Source organism: Equus caballus, chromosome 10 (assembly GCF_041296265.1).
Source record: "Equus caballus isolate H_3958 breed thoroughbred chromosome 10, TB-T2T, whole genome shotgun sequence".
NCBI lineage: Eukaryota > Metazoa > Chordata > Mammalia > Perissodactyla > Equidae > Equus > Equus caballus.
Genome location: NC_091693.1, coordinates 64,629,001 through 64,644,950, shown reverse-complemented (window position 1 = coordinate 64,644,950; position 15,950 = coordinate 64,629,001). Strand labels below are relative to the sequence as shown.

General features: G+C 40.4%; 1 protein-coding gene across 4 annotated transcripts in view; it reads left to right on the top strand.

Moving 5' to 3' along the window:
- Window positions 1-15,950, top strand: part of PDSS2 (decaprenyl diphosphate synthase subunit 2) — a 267,780-nt gene that overhangs the window by 239,961 nt on the left and 11,869 nt on the right. The gene's annotated exons all lie outside the window — the stretch shown is intronic.

The following is a 15,950-nucleotide window of genomic DNA, read 5'->3' as shown; positions in this document are numbered from 1 at the left end:
GTTCTTGTTGTGATAGAACCTGGATATGAATACTTTACACTGCTGCAATGCCTCTCATCTCAAGATATCAAAGCACTCGACAACTTTTTTCTTTTTCATTGAGGAAGATTAGCCCTGAGCTAACATCCACTGCCAGTCCTCCTCTTTTTTGCTGAGGAAGACTGGCCCTGAGCTAACATCCATGCCCATCTTCCTCTACTTTATATGTGGGATGCCTGCAACAGCATCGCTTGATAAACTGTTCTTAGGTCCACACCTGGGATCCAAACCAGCGAACCCTGGGCACCGAAGCAGAGTGCCCAAACTTAACCACTGTGCAACCTGGCCAGCCCCTCGACAACTGTTAATTCATTAGGTCTCTCTCACCTCTGTAAGTGGTTAACACCAGCACAGGAGCACTCTACCCACTACTGAAACCTGTCCACCTGGGGACTGGGCAAGGATGGAAGCCGTTTATCAAGTGATTCTACCTAGTAGCTTCTAAAATGGCAGAACAGGGAACATCTTATCTAGTTAAAACTGCAGGAAAAGTTTTATTAACAGAATGTAGTCACCGGAAGTGAATTGTGACCAAAAAACTGGTGCTAACAGTTTTGCTCATAGGCACGGTGCTATGGGACTCTAAATTACAGCAGTTGGTCTGCAGCCTGGCTGTGCATCTCGCAGGCTACTCCATGTTCCACAGGCTCCCGGCCCCAAGGTTAAGCACAGCTGACTGAGCGCCGTGCTGGAGGGAAGAGTGCCACCTATTGAACGGTAGAAACTCACGGGCATGTGGGGGACCAGTGGAGAAGCTTCTCGGGCCACATTCACGCTTGGTTTGCTATGGTAACTAATATATACGTCTGAAAGAAAACGAGTATGTTGACTACCCTTGGTTAGAAAAACATCTACAAACGTCTGTGTATTTTCCCCAGCTGGAGCTGAGCGTATGCCTGCAGCTTAGCCTCCTGCTACTTGAAATACGCATGCTGCTGAAAGACCGAGGCAGATGGTATTTCTACCACTTAAGGCAAAACATGGCACCTATGGTTCGGCTTTCCACAATTTTAATTTTTTAACACTTTCAAAATGGCTGGCTTAAATATCTCCATCACAGAGACAGAGACTTTTTCCCAAAGTCTTTTTAATAATTGCTTCAGATATACAGATCTGACTAAATATCACTTCGTCAAAACCAGACTCTCTCAGCACTGCAAGTCGGCCTCCTGCTCATTCTTTCACAAGTGCCCGGGCCTGGGCCTTAAATGGGCTTTGACGTTCATGCTAATTTTGACACAAAGACTCGAACTGGTTTATAGGAGCTCTCTTTTTATTCATCTCCATCTTTACTGTGCAGTTCATATAATTTTCCCCATGACTCAGTACAGAACAGAGAGTTGAGTTTTTTTAATGTCTTCTTACTGAGGTTCAGTCTAAGCACAGAGAATTGCTCAAGGTTAAGCACTCAATAAAGAAAGACTTTGCAGGTGTTAATTCATTAGGCTTCCAGTTCTCAGTCAAATGTAAGAGCGATTCTTGTGGGGAGTGGGCATTTGCCATGTGCTCTCCCCTGGAATTAGCTCAGGGTTGCGGTGGCCCACTCCTCAGCCTGTCCTTCCATGCCTCTCAGGCTCGGTGTCTGGAGCTGCTGCTCTCTGCTTCCCCCACCCCACCCCCCACCCCCCCCCGCCCTCAGAAGGCCTTGCACATTTTGTTTTATTATAAAACGCATTTGCATAGGGTGCACATTAAAATTCTCTTCCCACCAGCAAACAGTGCTGTCCACAGACATTTGCATTTGCATGATCTCATACCATCACTTGCCTTTAAGAAGAAAAAAAAGAGTCTTTCCTCTCATGTCATGATTCTCCTTTCCAAGGTTTGTCCTTTTAGCCATTTCTGCTCTTTTATTATACATAGATTGCTTCAACCATTTTACTGCATATTGAGTCCAAACTTCTACTTTTTTGAACCTTGAGTATAGAAAATTTTCTATAAATATTATTGTCCTTTCTTTACTGACAAAGCCAGACTTTTTTTTCTTCTTTTTGTGTGCTCGTTCTTTCCCGTAACCCTAGCTAACTGGCTCTGAGCTTTTCACGTTGGCACATTTAGAGACCAGATGTTGCTGTGTTTTCTCTTCCCTGTACGCCTTTCTTGGGCAGATGCTGCCTCTCCTACCCTGAGACTTTACATTAGCTCCTTTGGTAAAATATTCCATACAGCATCACTGTATGCACTAAGTCTCTCATTTCCTCTAACTTCTTGAAGGTGTCTTAACATTTAGCATTTCTGCTTTAGTGATAATTATGGAGACCGTGTAGAAGCATTGACATTCTCTTCTCCCATCTTTTTCCATAAAGGACTTGTGGTCCAAATGGATGAGATATTTATATAGAGTTTAAAGAAAAAAATCCAAATACCATTATGATATGGGTGCAACTATGTAAAACTTTATATGCTTGATAAAGACTGGAAGACAACATGTAAAAATGTAAATAAAGGCATAAAGATTTCTGTTTTAAAAGTGTAGACTCTGATTTGAATTGGAACTTTTCCAGATTATGACCTGAGCTGGTTATGAGACTGAAAAATAACTTGCCCGAAGTCATGTTTTTAGTGACATAACCAGAATTTAATTCTCGGCTCCTAAAGAATTGCTTGCTTCTTTGGCAATAGGCAGAAATGCAGTTGGAAAATGTGATTTTTTACACCGTGAATTTTTAGGATTGGCCTCAAGGAGTGTTTGAGGTGCTGGAGGACAGCTGAGGAAATGGAGAGCTAGTGCACTGAGCACACGCTGCAGGCACTGGGCTGATGGCCTGCCCACAGCACAGGGTCGCTGCCGGAGACGCTGCCAGAGCCGCCGTATGAAAGTTTGAAATCCTCCCCTCCTCGTTTCCTTAAAACTCAGATAACACTATTTATTTTTCTTTTGGCAATCACATTTCAGACAAGTGTTTTTCCTTGCAGCAATAATGACTATATTTTGTTCAATCTGCTTTTCAAAACGATTAATTTCCTAAAGTCAGATTTTGCAACTTTGGCTTTGATTCTAAATCTCCTTCAAAATACAATTATTAATGATGGAAAAATAATCACTGCTCAATTTCCGTCTATAATAAAGCAGAGAGGCTTTTGTACCATGTGAAACTTTTAACCAAAAATAAATTCCAATCACACACGCGGCAGTTAGTCTGCTGAACCAGAGTTGTGCCTTATTATGAGCCCTCAAGTCCTCTCTCGAAACAGTTGCCCTCTGGACATTCATTCATTCCCTGTCATCAAGCTAGTTTTTTTCCTCCGTAAGTCTCTGAATATATTATTTTGCATTTGTCCCCAGTGACTATCATCTTGCTTTGATGATCTGTTCTTCTAATTTCTTAATGTTATTTTAAAATTAGATTCTTGTTCTCTGAGGTGTTAGCAATCCCACACACCTCAATGGCATCAACAGATTTAATGATCATAATCTCTATTCTCTTGTGGATCATGAATAAAATTATTAAATGATATAAATGATAAGCCTCTTTATGACATCATAAAATATGCCACCCTCTCAGTTGTTAGCCCAAATACTATTGATACTGTTTTGGTTTTTGGTTTTTGTTTTTTTGAGGAAGATTAGCCCTGAGCTTACATCCGCTGTCAATCCTCCTTTTTGTTGCTGAGGAAGACTGGCCCTGAGCTAACATCCGTGCTCATCTTCTTCTACTTTATATGTGGGATGCCTGCCACGGCATGGCTTGACAAGAGGTGCCATGTCCGCACCTGGGATCCAAACTGGCGAGACCCGGGCCACCGAAGCAGAGCGTGCAAACTTAACCGCTTCACCACTGGGCCGGCCCCTATTGATAACTGTTTGAATTCAGTCCTCTAGGCAGTTGTAAATCGCTCTGTTTTTCTTCAAATCGTATATTCGTAGCTTGTTGATCTTCGGTTTCTAATTTTATATTTAAAATGTTAAATTGTTTAGTTCATAACAATCATATTTAGTGGGGCAGTCTCTCACATTCTTAAATTTACCATTTTGAATTACTGGCCCCTAAAAAATTACATGTCTACAAAATATCTAACATTTATCAGGAAGCTAAGGCAGACTTGGATGCTTAATGAACACCAGGTCATTGTTATAGGCCTGGAATTGTGTCTGGTTTGCTCACCATTATCTCCTGAGGGCCTAACACAGTGCTGGCACGTACTAGGTATCCGGTAAATACCTGTTGAACTACTGTTGAATTCAGGAAAACCCAAGATACGCCAGATGTTTGTGCCTATATTCTGTTCTTCTAATTTATAAGGCATATTGGACTGCACCTTTGCTCCTCTTATTTCCCCCCGAGTATATTTTTAATCAAATGGTTACATCCTCAATGCCCTGCACTCCCTGGGTTGAAACAAATTCAGTTGGGGTAACCTTGTGAATCTTAGTCTAGAAAGCTAACGAAAAATGCCCACCAGGCTGGTTCTGTGGGTAAATGCTCTGCACTGCGGGATAGCTGGATTCAATTATTGCTCCCAGTTTGTGGTATCAGGAGCCACCTGTGCACAGGGAGTGCTTATATGCCTTTATGTAGAGGGCAGAGCCTTCTGTCCCCACAGAGGAGCCTGTTTAGTCTATTGAAACAGTTTTAAGTAGATCTGAAGGGAAGCCTCTTTCCTTGTCATAAAAAACAGTTGAGAGGCATGGGTTTTCCAAAATTGTATTTTTTGAGAGAGAAACCTCTCATAGATGCTGAATGTGGTTTTAGTAAGTTAGAAGTCTTTGTCGTTACCTAGATTGATATTCCAAACTCACACTAATCCCACAGCCTGATTTGGTACAGATTTAAGGATTTTTGTGATTTCAAGGTGCTTGATCTATCAGAAAGCTTTAAATCATTTAGTTGGTACATCTGAAGCCATTCCCCCTTGTTTCCTAAGCAGCGTCTGTAGGCACTACTTAACCTCCCCACTTAGCACCTCAGACAGAGTGTTGATCCGGATGTGCTTAACCACCTTTCCTGAAATAACAAGGTGGCTGTGCCACCTCAGTTTTCAAACGGAATTACTGAGGTAGCGGTAGAGATCACAGGACCTACAACATTAGGTTAGTGATGTGTAAGATGCTACTAAAGATTACGGGCGAGTAAATCTTGTCCCTTTCCCGAAAGCCCTTGACTTTCTGGCTTGAAAGATCTTACCTATCCACCAGAGTATAATAAAGCCAGAGAAGAACCTCTGAAGGTTGATTCGTGCATGGCGCGATGGTGCCCCCTGTGGAAGATCTCCCAGTTCTAGATCTAAGGAAGTTATGCTAACCTTTATCTTTGATTCATTCCTGACGAGGTTTGTGTGCACCTCTTAGGAAAGGTCATAGGCCTTTCTATGTGCTGTGATCTCTTTAAGATGCACGCCATCGTATGCATGGTTTTTAGTATGCACTCTGGTCAAGACACACTAAGCACTGTAATCAAGTGGTTCTATCAAATTCTGTCTCTGAATCCCTTCATTTTATGGAGAAGAGGTTGAATAACCTAGCAGTGTTCATACAGTTAGTATCTCATAGAATCATGGTTCTTCCCAGGTCTGCTAACTCCACAGTGTGTGTTCTTTACCACCATACTGCTTCTCAGGGTGCTTTAGACATACTACAAAAAGGAGTAAGAGAAAATTTGTATATAGGCTCTGGTCTTACACATATCTAGAAAATGGTATGCATTACTCTGTGATCTAACAGTTCTGATCTCAGAAATAGTGATTGGCTAGTAAATGACTGTCTTAGGATTTATGTTTGCTAAACCAGTACAGTAATTTTTTTTTTTTTTTTTTTTTTGGTGAGGCAGATTGGCCCTGATCTAACATCTGTTGCCAATCTTCCTCCTTTTTTTTTGGCTTGAGGAAGCTTGTTGCTGAGCTAACATCTGTGCCAATCTTCCTCTATTTTGTATGTGGGATGCTGCCACAACATGATTTGATGAATGGTTTGTAGGTCCATGCCCAGGATCTGAACTGGCAAACCCCCAGGTGCTGAAGCATAATGTGCAAACTTAACCACTATGCCACCAGGCTGGTCCCAGTGATTTTTTTTTTTTTTAACTGGTAAGTATTGTTCACTCTTCCAAGAAAGTTTTATAGGCATAACCATTTAAACAAGTTCTCATCACCATTCTCTTGAGGGAGGCACGGATCTAGATAACATATACATCTTCAATTACACTGTAACATTAGAGACGTCCTACATCTGGAAGAGATGTTAATTGTGCAGATATGATTACATTTACATGGCACAGAGAGTAACTTTTTCACTCCATACATTGATTCCTGCATTTGCCCCCAGTGTGATGCAGCCGGCCTGGAAGTTTTGGCTGAAGTATTAATTTATTTCATTGTCATTACGCTCAGTAGATAGAGTTGTTCTGTTGTTTGAGGTACTTTCTGGTGATGGAAGTCAAAAATGTGTTTTGAGCTCATCTTGTATCAGCGCGCATGTCAGGATGTTAGGAACCTACAGTCAGGCAGATGGTGGTGGTGGTAGTGATAGTAGTTTTGAAGCAAGTGATCCTCAGGTGTCAGCATCCAAATACTAAAGCAGAGTGAAACTTGGGACATAAGAAGGATTTAAGAAATGGAAGAGTAAGATATGGACTCAAACAAAATAATAGAAACCCAAATTTACTCTCCATGAACTTTTAATTCATGGAGAATAAACTAGAATTCATAGCTTATGTATTCCTCAAATAACCCCCAGGACTGTTTGATACCTACATGTTGTGAGTGCTCTTGTCCCACAATGTTCTTTTTAATTAAATAACCGGCATAGTATTTGTCATGAGATTACAGAGCTTACTGTTTATTGATTCACTCCTAAAAAAGCTACAGGCAAGAGTGGCTCATCGCTGCATTCTACAACCTATAATATGTTTTGCTTATTGAATTTTTATTACAGAGTTTGCTAAAAAACTTCACAGTCCCAGTTTTGCTTTTTGAATTTCAATATGTAGAAATAAGTTCTTCTTTAGAATATGATGCTAACATTAAAAATTAGCTTTCAATCAGAATATGGATAAATCTGTGATTATTTATACATTGTTAAATTTTCTTTCAGAAGACATAAGCAGTGATTGCTTTTCCTATGTAATTAAGGCTCAATTTAATATAATTCCATATTACTAACCTCAAATGTCCAATCTGTCAAATGTTAGTGAAAGTTTATAAACTAAGAGTTAAATAGTACATTTTGTTCTGTTTAATTAAATTTTTAAGTCAGGCACATCTGCTTCTACCCTGAGCTACAGGTTGACCTCTGTTTCTTAAGTTAGTAAGTAGCTCTTTGCCTGAATTCTCTGCCATAGAGTCAACAATTTAGGTCAATTTTGAGTATGCCAGTGAAATGTTTTTAACTACATGAAAATATCGCTAAACTACCTATGTATATATGTAGGGATGCTAAATTTTAGGTATGTCAATATATATGATTTAGGGGTATTTATACATATAACCAGGATATATTTATTCAGACATGATAATTTATACGAAATGAGTCATCTGGTTATGGGCAGCTCTTTGTAGATAGTTAGTCCACAACATGGACTCCTAAATGTCCTAGCTGAGAGGCTGAGCCTTAAGATCAATTCTGAAATCTCACTTTGAACAGGAGGCCACACACCATCCAGACTGAGCCTAATAGACACTGGTGGCGGACAGGGCAAGAAAAATGATACCAAACCTGTCTTTATCATTTTTTTTCCTTTTAGGGCGAATAGATTAAATTTTAAATGGTCAAGATGATTTGGAAGTTCATTTTTCAGAAACAAGCATGTTTCCAATTCACTAATAATCAGAGATTTAAATCACCTTCATGAATCTATGTAGAATGGTCCATGAACGTTTATAATTAAAGCCAGGTGCATTATGTAAACGTTACATGAAGTTTTGCAGTGAACCCCATGCTTCCTTCTCCTTCACACCTTGCATTTGTATAGCATTTTACTGATGTCAAAGTAATTTCATGTACATTATCTTACTTGTTCTTCATAATAATTCCATATGGTATAAATATTTCTTTGCGATTTTACAGGTGAGGTGGACTTACAGAGGTTGCTTTGCCCAAGGTCACACATGTCCAGGTCGAGAGTTTCCTTCCTAACGTTTGCTCGCTGCCTCTCCATGATTATTGTTTCTATGGGTATAAAACAGCAGAAATGAATTCATCGGTCTTAGGAGAACTCCTCATTCTAAGATTAAAAAAAGCTTCCTGTGTGGCTTCATCTGGGGGATTCTGCTCCAAGGTGCTTGGAGGGCCACCATGATGGAAATAGTGGTGTTTCATCCCTGCTAGAGCCCACCTTCCCTCTTACCTCCCATGTCCATGGGCTTCAGGTCCCAGGACTCGGCAGGAAAAGGAGAGCAGTGGAAGATACCGTGTGTGTCATGCACTCTCACACAATTACACAGAATGATTTTAGTTCTGCAAAAGAATAAAGAGAACTTGTTAGAAAGTGAGTATCTTGGGGCTGGCCTGGTGGCATAGTGGTTAAGTTCACATGCTCCTCTGTGGTGGCCCAGGATTCATGGGTTTGGATCCAGGTGTGGACCTACCCACCGCTCATCAAACCATGCTTTGGTGGCATCCTACGTGCAAAATAGAAGAAGATTGGCACAGATATTAGCTCAGTGACAATCTTCCTCAAGCAAAACTATGAAGATTGGCAACAGATGTTAGCTCAGGGCTAATCTTCCTCGCCAAAAAAAAAAGAAAGAAAGAAAAAGTATCTTAAAGCTCAATACAAATCTATTTTACAGGAATTTTATAGGCTACTTTACAAAAGAAAAATACTCCGATGTTTTATTAGAGAACAGTAAAATTCTTGAAGCATGGATAAATTATATTTATCATTTTGAACTCATTAATCCTTTATCCAATGACTTAGAGTATGATGAACTCTGAGATTGGTTTTAAAAAATAGTGAAAATGACATGAGGCAATGTCCTGTCATTATGTGAAACCCCATGTACCACTACTACTGTCAGTCTTTGGTTGAGATTTTTAGCAAAAATAAGTTTTTATTTTTAAGGATCTATATATATATAGCTCTCTCTCTGTCCAGTCCTCACAACAGCCCTCTGACATAGGTACTATTATGTCTATCTTATCATAGACATACATAGATATAGATTTAGATATCTTAGGACAGTGCTGCACACACATGATATGGGACTGTCTTTGTTGTCATTGCTATTATTATTATTGCTATTTTGGTGTTGGGAAGCACTACCATTCTTACTGTGTCTTTGCATGTGAATTCGTGTGATTGAGGAAATCACTGAAAATTCTCTTATTCCCATCTCCTTCCATTTTTATCAAAGTAAGATATTTAAGATCAATAGATTTTTTTCTATAGATTCTTTTAATTTGTTCCTCTAAGTAAAAGGAATGCTTTTTGTGTTGTTGGCAATGCATTTAACAGTTTATTATATTAGAGAAAGGTTTCAATTGTATTTTCTCCTTTTGTACTAAGCCTTGCCGCTCAGAAGTTGACCAGATCTTTCAGTTGAAGCACTGTCAGCTAGAATCTTGGAGTCGGATGGGTCTTTGGAGGCAGCCTTGTTCCACCTCCCCCATCAGCTAAGAGTTTCGTTCCTGCTTTCTCTGACGTGGTCATCCAGCCACTGAGGACTTTCAATAATAGGGAGTTCACAGCTTGTCAAAAATAATTTTTCTGTTGTTAGACAACTCTGGTCATTTGAAAGTTTTTCTTGTTTGTAATTGAAATCTGCTTCCCAGAGAAGCTCACCGTATTGCTCTTTGTTCTGCCCCCTGAAGCATATAGAACAGGACTGCTCCTCCTTCCATTTAATCGCTTTAGATATTTGAAGATGGCTTTCACATCCTCATTTAAGCCTTCCTTCCAGGTTAGACATTCCTTAGATGACATGTTTCCAAATACTTCGTCATCCTAATAATGGGCCCAATCTATCTTGTCTTTGCCCCTCTTGACACATGGCACCCAGGACTGAACACAGTTTTCTAAATGTGAGTTGACCATCAAAAAGTGCAGTAAGCCCCTTCCCACCTGTGTTTTGGGCATGTACGTCTGTTGATGCAGCCAAAGTTTGCAACTGCCTTTTTTCGTATCTACATCACAGTCTTGGCTTATATAAAGAATGTGTTTATCAAAAATCCTCAACATTTTTTATGAGTCACTGCCAAACTGAGGTTTACACTCCTACAATTGATTTTGAAACCTAAATGCACAACTATACAGTTACCTCTGTTACATTTCAGCTGGCTAGTGTCAGTCTATTGTTCAACGTGTCAGAATCATTAAAATTTTGATGCTATCCGTGTGTTATCTTTCTCTTTTGGCTGTATGACATCTGAAAATTAAAATTTAATGTGCATTTCTTCTCCATCTTCATTCAAGCAATGCGTAGAACTGTGATAAGGGTAAGAAACCAAGTATTGAGTCGTATAGCAAGCACAACACTAGAGATAGCTTTTCTGCTCAATCCACTACTAAACATTTTCTAACAATAGTTGTTTGACATATTTGAATCGATATTACCACACTCTAATCCAGACCCCACTTTTCTGTCTTATCCATGAAGGACTGAGTTTCCAAAATCTGAATATACTCTGTTTTGACTGTTTCTGAAGCGAATAGCTAAGTAGCCATATCAAAAGAAAAATGAGAGCTCTTTGTCATGACTTGCCCATTGTGCCCCACCCATCCTGGGGCTGCGACCACCACTGCCTTTTTTCGAGAGCTCACAAACCATTTATTTAATAACCTTTTCTGGAATTTTGCCATACTTGTTCATAAATTCACTGGTCTGTGTTCCAGAATGCACCTTTGTCCTCATCTTCTGCTTTTTTGTTCTACATTTGAGGACATTAGTCATTTGAATCTCCCAGCTCTGAGATCTCTCATAGTCTTTCAATAGCTGGGAAGGACATTGATGTGCATTCTGAGCACGCACGAGCAGGACAGAGGTGGGTGGACGCCCCTGTGAAGGTGCTCTGGACTGGGAACCAGGTCTCCAGAGTGAGAGCGAGACAGAGGAGGAAGTGCCAGAAGATGAAAGCCCAACAGGGACAGCAGACAAAATGAGTGAGAGGGCTGCCGGCGGGGAGGAGATCGGCGAGGGCTACATGGTTGTTTGTCCTAGAGGAGAAGGTTGTGTTTGGAATGGGAGGCTGGGTGGTCTTGGAAAGCAGAGGACACCAGGAGCCAGAGGAAAGCCAGGATGGTAGCCGCATCCAAGGTCCCCCTGACAACCTGCGATGTGCTATTTGAATGCACATTTCATCCTTAAAGCTCCTCTTCATGGAATTTTAGTCTTTACAATTTTTAAGTCATTCTTTATTTATTCTATTTCCTTTTTGTCTTCTCTTAAAAATAAATATATTATCTTTTGCAAATATTTTGAGCATACTTGTTCTTATTTGACATATTATAGCCTCTAAATTTTGAAGGCCCTTACTTTTGTCATCATCTCCTTTCCTCACGTCCCTCCCCATCAGTCTCTCACAGATTCTAAGGTTGTGTGTTTCTGAACATTTTTCTATGGGGTACGGCACTTTAAAACATTATGACAAGTGTCCTAGTGATAACACAGACTTATGGGTTATTCCCACACAATTTTTACAGCATTGTCTCTCTCCTTTGTCAGCTCTTTCAAATCAGGGATAGCATCCTATCTGGACAGTGGTGTGTTGTGCAGAGCAGATGCTCAGCCATGGCTCCGCAGTGGAGAGGGGATAGGCTCCTCCTTGTACACCTGGGCCTTTTCAAATCTGAGCCCTGAGAGACCTTATTTTGTAGCCATTATTTTGGTCTCTTTCATAATTAATTATGCCCCTTGCTGGAATTTAGTTTTTCAGAGACTTCCATCACCCTTGAACTGTATTTCCACTTATCTCTTGGAATCATGGCAATCTTTCACTAAAGTTATTTTTGCAATGCACTTTCCTAATCTAGAGTCTGGGTGTCCAAAACCAGGCCTGCTAGTCCTTTCTTCCTCTGATTCTAATACCAAGATGGCGTTACTTTTTTTTTTTTTTTTTGCCAAATTTCTATCACCTTTACATATAATTATGTTGACATAATTAAGCAAAAATTTCTCCTCTCTTCTGATACATAAAATTATCAGTCAGGCACGCCAAGAATTTGTCAACTATAGAATGTGAGTTTTAGCAAATGTTCAGAGGTTGAAGTCTCCTATCGTTACTGCATCTTACCTTTCTGCCAGCTTCATGATCTCCATTAGGGAAGCGTGGCCCTCTTCTACCACGTGGTTAGGAGGTACGTGGTCTCTTCCCATAACAGAATGGCTTCAATTTGTTTCCTTTTACCCTTGTCCAGGTGTTTTCAACCATAAAAAAAACTTTAACATATTGTTTCATACTCTTGTTTCTTTAGAACAGGGTCTACCCCATGTTCCAGATGAGTTTTAGCATCCTCATTCTCTCTAAGCACTGCCTGGTTGGGTGAAAGATAACTTGGGTTGTCTGCAAATCCTTTCCGGTGCTATAGAGTGGAAGAGCTCTGGATGTGCAGTAATGAAACCCAGGCTATTTCACAAATGTGCTGTGGACTCTTGTGCACATCACTTAGCCTCTCTCATCCCAGTATCTTCTGCAAAACGAGGTGAGAAGATAAAAGTGTGCTTGGGGTTTCTTCTAGGTCATAAAGTCTTTCTCTGGTTTCACTAGAGAAAAGTGGCTGCTGCCTCTGCTTCTCATAAAGCTACTTAGAGCCCATGGCAGGGGCATGTCTTTAATATTTTAAGAGGACTTTTGAACCAAATAGTTTTCAGAGGCATACAAGGATTTCTCAAAAGGGTCTCATTGGGGCCGGCCCAGTGGCGCAGCGGTTAAGTGCGCACATTCCTCTTCAGCAGCCCGGGGTTCACCAGTTCGGATCCTGGGTGTGGACATGGCACTGCTTGGCAAGCCATGCTGCAACAGGCGTCCCACCTATAAAGTGGAGGAAGATGGGCACGGATGTTAGCTCAGGGCCAGTCTTCCTGAGCAAAAAGAGGAGGATTGGCAGCAGATGTTAGCTCAGGGCTAATCTTCCTCAAAAAAAAAGAAAAAACAGGGTCTCATAAAAGCAACATTTATCATTGAAAAGGTGTCTAATAACACCTTTTAATAAATGTTCAATGATAATGCACTTTACTTTGCATCCTCTTCTCTCTGTGTTAATATCTTTAATTGGATGCTCTAGCAGGGGATTTAGACTTAATTTATTTCAGGTGATGCTGCACTTAGTTATTCAGCTGACTTAATTCAAGATTTAATTATATTAGTGCCCTAAAGTGCTATGTCAGGGAAATAAAACAGACTGATAATTCATCTCTTTGTATTTTTGGGGGTTATTTATCCTATCTCTAAAGTGTTTTTCAAACCATAAAGGACAGAGTGGGCACACTCGCACTTTTGGCCACATCCTAATATGTAAAGTTCTGTATGCGTCAGTTTGGGATTTGCCCAGCTGAAACATAGGTGAAGGCAAAAGTGGAATTTTTTTTACTTGTGGCCTTTCTCTCACAGCTATTAGAACCAAGGTCACGGGTCCAGTCCCTCAGTGTTCCATTCAATCCTCTCTGCTTCTACAGCCCTATGACAGGCCCTCTCATAGGTAGTCCTGGAGGCAGTAAATGTGTTCCTCTCTGTGTCTCCAGCCCCTACTATATGCATAGGCCATATAGGTGCCCAATAAATGCTTGTTCAATTGAATTTGATCACTGCAGAGACAACCAGTTGGAAGTGTGGTTAAAATGGTATAAACCCAACACAGCTATTTTAAAATACAGTAACTCAAAATACTTGCCCCAGTGAGTGAGATACTCCCAAATCTGGCTCATCATTGGAATGGCCTAAGAACCATTTTTTAGGGCTTATTGACTCTATCTCTAGGAATGAGGGCTAGGCATCTGCATTTTAAAGTTTTCCCAGGTGAATCTTAGGGTCAGCCAAGTTTAGGAACTCCAGCTTAATATATCTTTTGTCACATTTATTTACAAAGGACAAGATTGTTTTGTCAGGATAGACCTATTGTGTATTCTAATTTATAGTAAAAACGAGTCTCTTTTATGGTCTGTTAATTATATCTAAAAGACTTCCTTTGAGCCAATAGTTTATGTTTCGTTGGTGGAAGTGTATACAGATGTCTGTAAGGAATAATACGTTCCATGAAGGATTATATTACTGGTGGGTCATGAAATGGGTGTTTTTTACACATGGAAGCTGTCAGATCCCTTGGTTTGTGAAGCCCTGTGAGCCCGCCTCTGTGGAGAGCAGATCTGAGTATTAACTGGAAGTGCAGTAGTCGTTGAGTGAGAGAAATTAACTCTTTTAGGGCTTGAGTAACTTGCAGTAATGTCATCCTGGGTACTCTTTTGCTTTAATCTGAATTACTCTTCATTATAGAATTAAATACCAAATAAATCACCATCAAATATTCAGTTAAGTCTAGCTGAATAAAGTTTATAGAGTAACAAACTAAATAAAGCAATCAGAGAAATCCAGAACATAGAACATTGTACAACACAGCCTGCTCCTTTCAAAATGGCGCTATCTTGGGGGAAAAAAGATTGGTGTGTCATAACAAATGAGTACAATGTGTAAACCAGGATTCATCATGGTTTGGAGGAAAAAAGACTAAAAAAGACATTTTGGAGCCAATTGTGAAAATTTGCACATGGATTAGATATTAGATAATAGACAATTATTGTTAACTTTCCTATCTGTGTTGTAATAGTATCTGCTTATGTGGGCGAATGTTCTTATCTGCGGAGGTGCGTGTCAACACAAGAGTGAAGCATCCTGCAGCCCATGGTGTGTCCAAGCTAAGTCCGACCAGCTCAGAGCCTATTGTTAAATATTCAAGAATTTTGTGATTCCACAACCCTTGGTAGCTTGAAATCAGCTATGACAGGAGTATTTATACCACAAAAATCTGCAAATGCTACAAATAGGGCTTTTTTTCCTCCCCAGGAGAGCTAATTTGCCAACATACCACTACCCACAGCTTACTTTCAAATGGTTCAGAAAATACACACACATACATGTGGAAAGAACAGAAATGGCAAAATGTTAACAGTTTTTGAATCTAGGGAGAGGATTTGTAGTCATTCACTGTGGTAGTCTGGGAGTCAGCAGACTTTTTCTGCAAAGGCTAAAGTGTGAACATTTTAGGCTTTGCAGGCCATAAAGTCTGTGGCAGCTCCTCAGCTCGGCAGCTCTGCCATCATAGCACGAAAGCAGCCCTAGACAACGCTGAGATGAGCGGCGTGGCTGTGTGCCGACAGACTGTATTTAGGAAAAGCAGGGGGCCAGATTTGGCCCGGGGCCATAGTTTACTGACTCCTGTGCTAGTCTTTCAATATTTGTGTACTTTAAAAATATTTCATAATAAAAACAATTTCTGGGGCTGGCCCCGTGGCCAAGTGGTTAGGTTCGTGTGCTCTGCTTGGCGGCCTGGGGTTTTGCCGGTTCGGATCCTGGGCCCAGATATGGCACCGCTTGTTAAGCCATGCTGAGGTGACATCCCACATGCCACAGCTGGAAGGACCCACAACTAGAAATACACAACTATATACCAGGGGGCTTTGGGGAGAAAAAGGAAAAACTAAAATCTTAAAAAAAAAATTCCTTTAACTAAAGTTCAGATTTCTTAGCCTGAGGTCGTCACTGAGAAAGAGAAGATGGAATCAGGGCAAGGGGCAGTGGATGGACAAAATCATTATAAATCTTTTTCAGCTCTAAAGTCTAACCATTTTATTGGTCCTTGCCACATCAAAGAGAGGGAGGGAGGGAAACCCACCAAAGGGAGGGATTGGAAATCAACTCCATTTGTTGGTGAGAATTTACTTTACTTTTTACAAAGAGTGTTTTAGTTCATTCTTCCCAGTCAAATTAAGTCTTTTAGTTTTAAAAATATAGCATTCAGGGGCCAGACCCATGGCTTAGTGGTTGG